Source organism: Lactuca virosa, chromosome 6 (genome assembly GCF_052849685.1).
Source record: "Lactuca virosa cultivar CGN04683 chromosome 6, Lactuca_virosa_CGN04683_v6, whole genome shotgun sequence".
NCBI classification, from domain to species: Eukaryota; Viridiplantae; Streptophyta; class Magnoliopsida; order Asterales; family Asteraceae; genus Lactuca; species Lactuca virosa.
Window position 1 is genome coordinate 169,241,281 of NC_136431.1, and position 7,670 is coordinate 169,248,950.

A 7,670-nucleotide genomic window follows, 5' to 3' on the forward strand; every position below is an offset into this window, starting at 1 on the left:
GGCCTCATTCACGAAGCTGATCTATAAGGGGTGTTTAAGGAAGCGGCCTGTAAAATAACCACGATTGGGTATCCTCTCTCACCCATTGCACCCTTGACTAGTGTAGGGTCGTTAGCCGAACGGGTAGGATAGGACACAACTCTCATTAGTAAGTATAATGAAAATACAAAGTAACTAAACCTTTTATAAATTCTCAAATCTTAGTTACTTTAGGAAAAATGTGAATTTGATGCAAACCCATGAAATTGCACATTGCGCCTTATTGGTCGTTAGAGGAGTGTGTGTGGTTAAACGACACACTAATATGGGACTAATGAATGATGGAAATGGGTAGCTTGAATATTATCATAAATCGATGTAGCATGTGTGGTTAACCGACACATTTATTAGATGATAAATGTCATCGAGAGTACCAAGCTAATTTTCGTGGTTATTCACACATTGTTTGTGATCCTCGGTATCCAAGTCACAAACTTGAAGGGCATAATTGAGATTAAACATGCCATTGAAAAGTTCATTGAATCTCAAAAGATTTAGGAGTTTCATTTAAAACCTAATTCGTTTAAAATTTCATTTTCGTGGTGGAATTGGTAAATCGTCATTTACCTACCGACAAAAAGTTTGCAACTGGATTACGACATCCATCTTCCGAATTGTGAACTATTGTGTTGGGTCCTAGCCTTAACATTTCATTTGGTGTTGTATTAAGGTTTGAATCAACTAACTTGAATTTATCCCTTGTAGATGTCTAGTTCAAACAACTATGGTCTTCCTGAATCCTTTGAAAAAAGCTTTCCTCATAAAGATGATATTTCACGTTTCGATCGAGGAACTAGAAATCATACGTCATTTCCTCCACCTCCTTCAATAGATCTCCCTGACCCACGTGTTCGTCGACTTGAAAAATTTAAGATCACTCGAGCCCTATTGGCAAGTAAACACGAAGATGGAAAGTTTGTATCTACTCATGTGTTGGGGATGAAGTTACATATTGACAAGCTGGGAATGTTGGGTGTCATTTTCCTAAGGAAGCTAGTTGTTGACGTGGTTCTTCAGTCACTTCCCGAGTCATATAGACAGATTGTTAAGGACTACTATATGAGAGATCACAATGTGACTCTTATTGATCAGACATATTTGCTAATTGCTACTGTATCAGAATGATTTTGCGCACTGGTAAAGAAAAATTGATTGGAACATCTACCGCCCAAATTTCCATGGATATTGGTGATGGCAAAGGTGATAGTGCAGAAATGGTTTCTCCTCGTAAGGGAAAGAAATTGGCCATAATCGAAAAGTTTGATGATAAGAAAAAGGCCAAGTATGAGACAGTCCCATGTGTCATTCCCAGAGAATCCGTATGTTTCTATTGCCAAGAGAAGGGGCATTGGATGTGAAGCTGCCATATCTACCTGAAAGATCGTAAGGATAGTAAACTCAAATTGTATGACTCTACTTTAGGTAAATCCAGTATCTAACTATATTAAATTCTTATTTATAGATTCTTAATACATGATGTGATAATATTGCATTTTATATGCTTTGTAGGATCGAAGAAAAGTAAGGAAGCTTAAAAGAAGAGTGAGCTGCGTCTGATCGCGAAGAGATGGATTTCGATCGCATGGTTCAATGATCAGATTTTGAGCTGCTGCTTAGGAGTTACAATAGATTGATTAGGAATATTAAAATCATAGTTTTCATTTGCATTTGCATTGTAAGGACAAGTTTTTCTGCATTTTATGAAATAAAATAAATTTTGATTTATTTTATGGCTCCTTGCAATGACATTTGTGAAAATTGGTGTTTATATATTATTAGCAATGTTGGAAATTAATTTGATTCTTAGTAATATCATTTGTGGTAGTGTCGGAAATTTACCAAATAAGGAAAGATTCTTATTACCCAAGTTTCAATTGGACAGAAACTTGGAATCATGCGATTTGTATTGTGTGATAAATGAGAACCTTCATCTTTGGGAAATTAAGACGGATTCGTTGTTTACATGTAGATGTGAGTCAAGTGAAGGACTCAAGAACCTAGTACACATTGATGTGCGATGGTCAAGTCCACTACAAAGAACGATAAGTCTATTCGTCATGATTTATTGTTGATTCAGTAAATGTGGTTATACTTACAAGATTAACTATAATTCTAATAACTTGAAAAGTTTCAAAGTATAGAGAACGAATAAGAAAAATCAATTAGGCAGAAAGATAAAAGTTTCTCCAATCTGAAAGGAAAGGAGAGTACTTTAGTATCGTGTTTTATGATCATCCTAATGATTATGGAACCATGTTATGATTGATCCTCTAAGGACACCTTAGTGCATTTATATGACTTAGAAGAGGAATCGGGAATCATTGAAATGGAAAAATCTAAAGGATGAGTCGTAATTCTTTCCAAAATCGAGTTTTAAATATATGATCTAGTTACTCCAAGTTCTACCTTGAGTAACATGTTCTAAGTAGGTTTATAACACCTCATAAAATGTGGAGTAGAAATGTTTTTTAAATCTTGCACATTTGAAATTGGTAGTTGTGCTGTTTTGGTTAAAACAAAGACAACTAAGACCAATTATATGAAGTGTTATCTTGATAAGAATCCGCACTAACTCTTGAATATTTGGTTTTCAAGAAATGTTTCTCGACAGAGAATCTTATATGTCAAGAGGTCAATGGGAGTCTTAATGGTCTTGAAAAGTTTCAAGAACTAATGAAGAATAAAAATTTTAAAAATCACTAGCACACGAGTTGAGGTTAATAACCTATGGTGTTGACATATGTTGTTTCTGTGCCCATTCCATTTAAGTTGACTCTGCATGTGAGTTCTTGAGTTCTTAGTTGATTGCATAAGGCGAAGCACCTTGATCAATGAAAGTACGATGATCAATAGGGGTGAACTGCATAGCAACTTGGAAGCACTGGTAAGCCCTTGTGCTGCCAGATGGCGAGAAATTATGATTAAGCAAGTACAATCCATATTAGTTTGGATTTGTCATAAACCTTGTCTTATGATAGTGGTTGGAAATGACAAATTCACATGGATAGGAACATAGACACCATAAAATCTAAGTGGCAAAAGGCTTCTCTCCTTCATGAAAATGATTGTGAGGAAACGCTTTCACTAATGGATTTTAAAGGTTTTGTTAGAGTTAGCCGTTGTGTTAATTGTGTTCTCAAATTCGAGTATGATTACGGCATCCCTTTTCATAGTTCGAATTGTGACAATTGAAAAATAGTTTGAACACTCGGGATTTATTTCCATGAGTTCGTGTAACATCCTGACTTTCAGATACATTAATGTGTGTTTATCTTTGAGATTTATGGAGTGAATCGACGAGTTTTGAGTCCAACTCGCCGAGTAGGGTGGGGTTGGCCACGTGGATTTAATGAGAGGACTCGACGAGTCAGAGAGCTGACTCGCCGAGTAGGTGCTGGGCAGAGAAACCCTAAGTTCCGGGGGTTGGGGCCTATTTAAAGGAACTTATAGCCTCATTTGCGGCTACACTCCCCTGAGAACAAACCCTAGACGAACTTTGAGCTTTGAGAGAGAGTCCTTGGCTAATTGTGAGTGTTTGGTGCATCTTGTGAAGATGAGAGAAGAATTCCAAGCCAAGGGTCAAGAAGGTGCTGCTAGATCTGAGATTGTTCCTCTTTAGAGCTTCTGGGAAAGGTATAAAGCTTGCACCTTTCTCATTATTTTATATAGATCTCATAATTTTATGAATCTAGGGTTTTTCCACCCAAATATGAGGACCTTGAGTATTTTATGTTCATTGAGAGGGTTGAACTATAGATCTGGACCATGTGAGGTCCTCAGAGCCGGGAAATCCCTACTTTATCCAACCAAAATAGTGACCTTGAGTGAAAAACCCTTTTTGATATGTGTTTTGGCATTTTAAGCTCAAAATGCCATGCATGAACGTCAAGCCTGTGACTTTACGTGATTGATGAGCCTTCGGAGTGCAGATCTATAATTTGGGAAGGTTCTCTCCCTTGAAAACGACTGAATGAGATATGAGTCTGAATGGACTCGCCGAGAGAAGGAGACTTCTCGACGAGTCGGTGAGGGTTTGTCCCGATGGGTTATATTGTGCGATAACTCGGCGAGTGGGGGTCAAATCGACGAGTTGAGCTGGACTTTCTTGAGACTTTTGAGAAAACAAGGGGACTCGATGAGTCGCAAGAGTACACTCGATGAGTCGGGTCAAACATGGAGTGTTGACTCGAGTTTGACTTTTGTTGACTTTAGGGTTTGGTCAACATGAGTAATGGAGACCATGGAGGGGTAAAATGGTCTTTTACCCAATTCAAGAGTTAAAGAGAGAAGAATAAGATTTGGTTGCTTAAAGTCGAGAATCAAGTATTTATTGAGATAACTACCCTATGTGTTAGGCGGTGGCTAGTTCGAGATTCGAGTGTGAGGATGCTTGCTTGCGGTCGAGGTGAGTCTTCTCACTATACTTTACCTAGAGTGGTAATTTATGTGTGACCAGAGGGTCTTATGCGCTTGCTTGAGTTATGCATTTTCCGTATGATATATGTGTTGTATGTTATATTATGTGATACATAGACTGGACCGGAGGGTCCAACGTACTATGAGACCGGAGGGTTCTCAACCAGACCGGACCAGAGGGTCCAACGAGCCATGGGACTGGAGTGTAACAATCAGACCGGACCGGAGTGTCCAACGAGCCATGGGACTGGAGGGTCCCAACCAGACCGGACCGGAGGGTCCAACCAGACGTGGGACTGGAGGGTCCCATTGAGACACATTGACCGGAGGATCTTACAGACTTATAGCCTCGAGTGGCTAATGTGTTGTATGTGGTATTTTGGGGAACTCGCTAAGCTTCGTGCTTACCGTGTTATGTGTTATGTCTTTCAGGTTTTTCTCAGAATGACGGGAAGGCACCGACTTGATTGTACACAGTAGAGAAAGAGCTATGTATTGAGAGGATCCTAGAGTTTTGTTATATACAGTTTCTGGATATGAGATTTGAGGAATTGACATTGTGACCTTTTGTGATTTTATAATGGAGATAAATGTGTTTTTAAATTGAAAATTTTGCTTTGAAAATTTACGGTGTTACAAGTTGGTATCAGAGCCTTGGTTTGAGGGATTCGGATGCACCTTCGGGTATGTTTGGACCCAAACTGAGGATTTGAGAAAAATTAAAAAAAAACGATTTTCCTAAAACGAGCAAGAGCTTCCAAGTGAAAACAAAAAGGAGCAGTGTGTACAATCAGCTAGAGTCCGAACGGTGATTTCCCAAAATACCCTCATTTTGTGTTATGAGATACTTATCAGATACTATTTATACATGCTAGAGGATAGGCTAGGTATTCCATATTTAGGGCTAGAGTTGCCTGATTTGTGATGCCTTAGCCTAGGAGTTGTTGCTATCTATTATGTGCATTGAGTATGTGCTGGGTAAGAGTATCTAGCAGGAATATTTCAGAAATAGAGCTTTGAGTAGAGGAGTAATCTAGGAGAGATAACTAGATGAGCACTGGAGGAGCCTACGGAGAGAGTAGTTAGATACGTGCGTGGGGTAGAGTTGCTTGATTTCGGTGACACCTTTTGAGTACGAGTAAAGCAAATAGAGTGGTAATCTAGAGTGGTTTTACGTACTGTTGGAGATTATTCGATGCCCGAATGCTGCTTGCTTCATGATTTGTGGAACTCTCAATGGTGGGAGTCAGCTACATAGTGAATATGACGATATTCAGGAGGTGGATGGCTGGCATCTTAAGGAGTTCTTCAGCAGCTGATGGTAGAGATGTGTGAGAACGTAGGAAGAGCCTGGGGAGCGAGCTTAGTCAGATGAGTACGCTGATAGAGGAAAGTATTCACTGGGGAGCTACCAGGTTTAACGGGATTGGTGATTAAGAAATTTGAGTAGCTACTTAGGAAATTTGGGATGATCCGTGTGGAAAGTATGGGTAGATGTGGCAGGTAGTATGGGCCCGTACTACTAAAAGCAGAGGACCCATACTCGAAATAGGGAGAATTCCAGAGCTTCTAAGTAGCAGATTGAGAGGAGATAACATGGTTCGAGTACCATGACTCGTGGCGGTTAGTGCTTCTGGTTTCACTAGTTATCCTCTTGTGATTAATTAGTCTGAGATCAGATGTGATAGAGTGTGGGGACAGAGGGCGATCTTGAATGAGTTTTTATGGAACATACCTTGAGAGGGAAATCGAGTTAGCTTCCGAGAAATTTTTGGTGAGATGTCAGTTGGAGTCGCAAGACTCAGGAATGAGTACAGATGATGCTTTATGGGGGATTCTGGTCAGAGTTAAGAAATCAATCGACAGTGGAGATGTCACTTTCTGTGACCAAGAGTTGTGCTATTTCCATTTCTTGTAAGTAGTAGAAGAGATATTGAGCTTCCGGTTTTTAAGCTTGGAGGTGAACCCTGTGGGGTAGCATGGGTTGTGATCTTTCACCTGAGTATCTGGGCAGTATGTCTGCCGCAAGGTAATATTATAGTATGAGAGGGTAATCAGTGATGACTGAGATGGTCAAGTACAAGGATATACCCTATTTGAGGATAGTAGGGCATGTGTTAGAAAAACTGTCGGGTGGTCAAGAGGAGTACATTGGGGGCGGTGGTCCTCATTGCCGACGATGGATATCGAGTGTGGGAGTAAGGTTTCTGCTCTCTTGATAATTCTCATGACGGTACGTTGGTTGGGGAGTCGAAGATGAGGAGTTTGAGAATTCATTATTCCTAGACTGAGAGTCATGGCTACTACGGGACAGTTAAGATGTCCGGTAGTGTGTCAGTGTGAGATTTTGAATGACACGTTGGGAAGTTTTCGAGGGTTTTATCTGAGAATCGTAATGTCTGGAGTTGCCGGGTCTCTATCGGGAAGATCATCGAGTGTTATGTGGTACTTTCCAAGAGTAAGTGTGATGTACCTGATGAAGCAGCCTGTGGAATAGATTGATGGTGTGCCAAATGGTGATGGTTCGAGCCCTGAGTGGGGGAGAACCGGGTATTTTATTGAGAGTATTAGATATTTGTTTAAAGAGCGGTTAGAGGACTGGATATAGTGACCTACGGTACGGATACATGAGACCATGGTTATCAGTGGTCGAGGCGAGGTGCAGAGCGAGATGATGCATGTTGTACGTGTACAGGAAAGGATGAGTGTCTCCACAGCAGGTGGCCGTTGGTCGGAGACCTTGTGGTGGTTAGGAATTCTTCAAGGTTGTAATGTTAAATTTGAGGTGATCGGCTCGTAAAAATAGTTTCGGCGGTTGAGAATTTCTGGTTCAATGTATGGGTTGTTTTATGCACTTTGGGAAGGATAGAAGTTGATTGGGCAACCAATTTCAGGGTCGGTATGTGTATTCTTGCATGGGTTTTGAGCAATAGAGGAAGGTGTTTCAGATGGTCGTCAATGTGTTCTGAGTCACTGATGATTCCTCCGTGTTTCAATTGAGAGTTGGGATACTCCGAAGTTACGAGTTGTGTGAGAGGAGGATCAGTTGTGAGATTCTGAAAGGATGTGTGGCTATATCTGAGTATGACGCCGTAAGTAGGAGATCAGTGGCTGAGAAAGACATCGTGTGGTTCTGTGATGGTGTACCGAGGTATCTGAGTATAATGCCCTGAATTTCGGATTATTTTGATACTTGGGTTATGAGATGGCAAGTG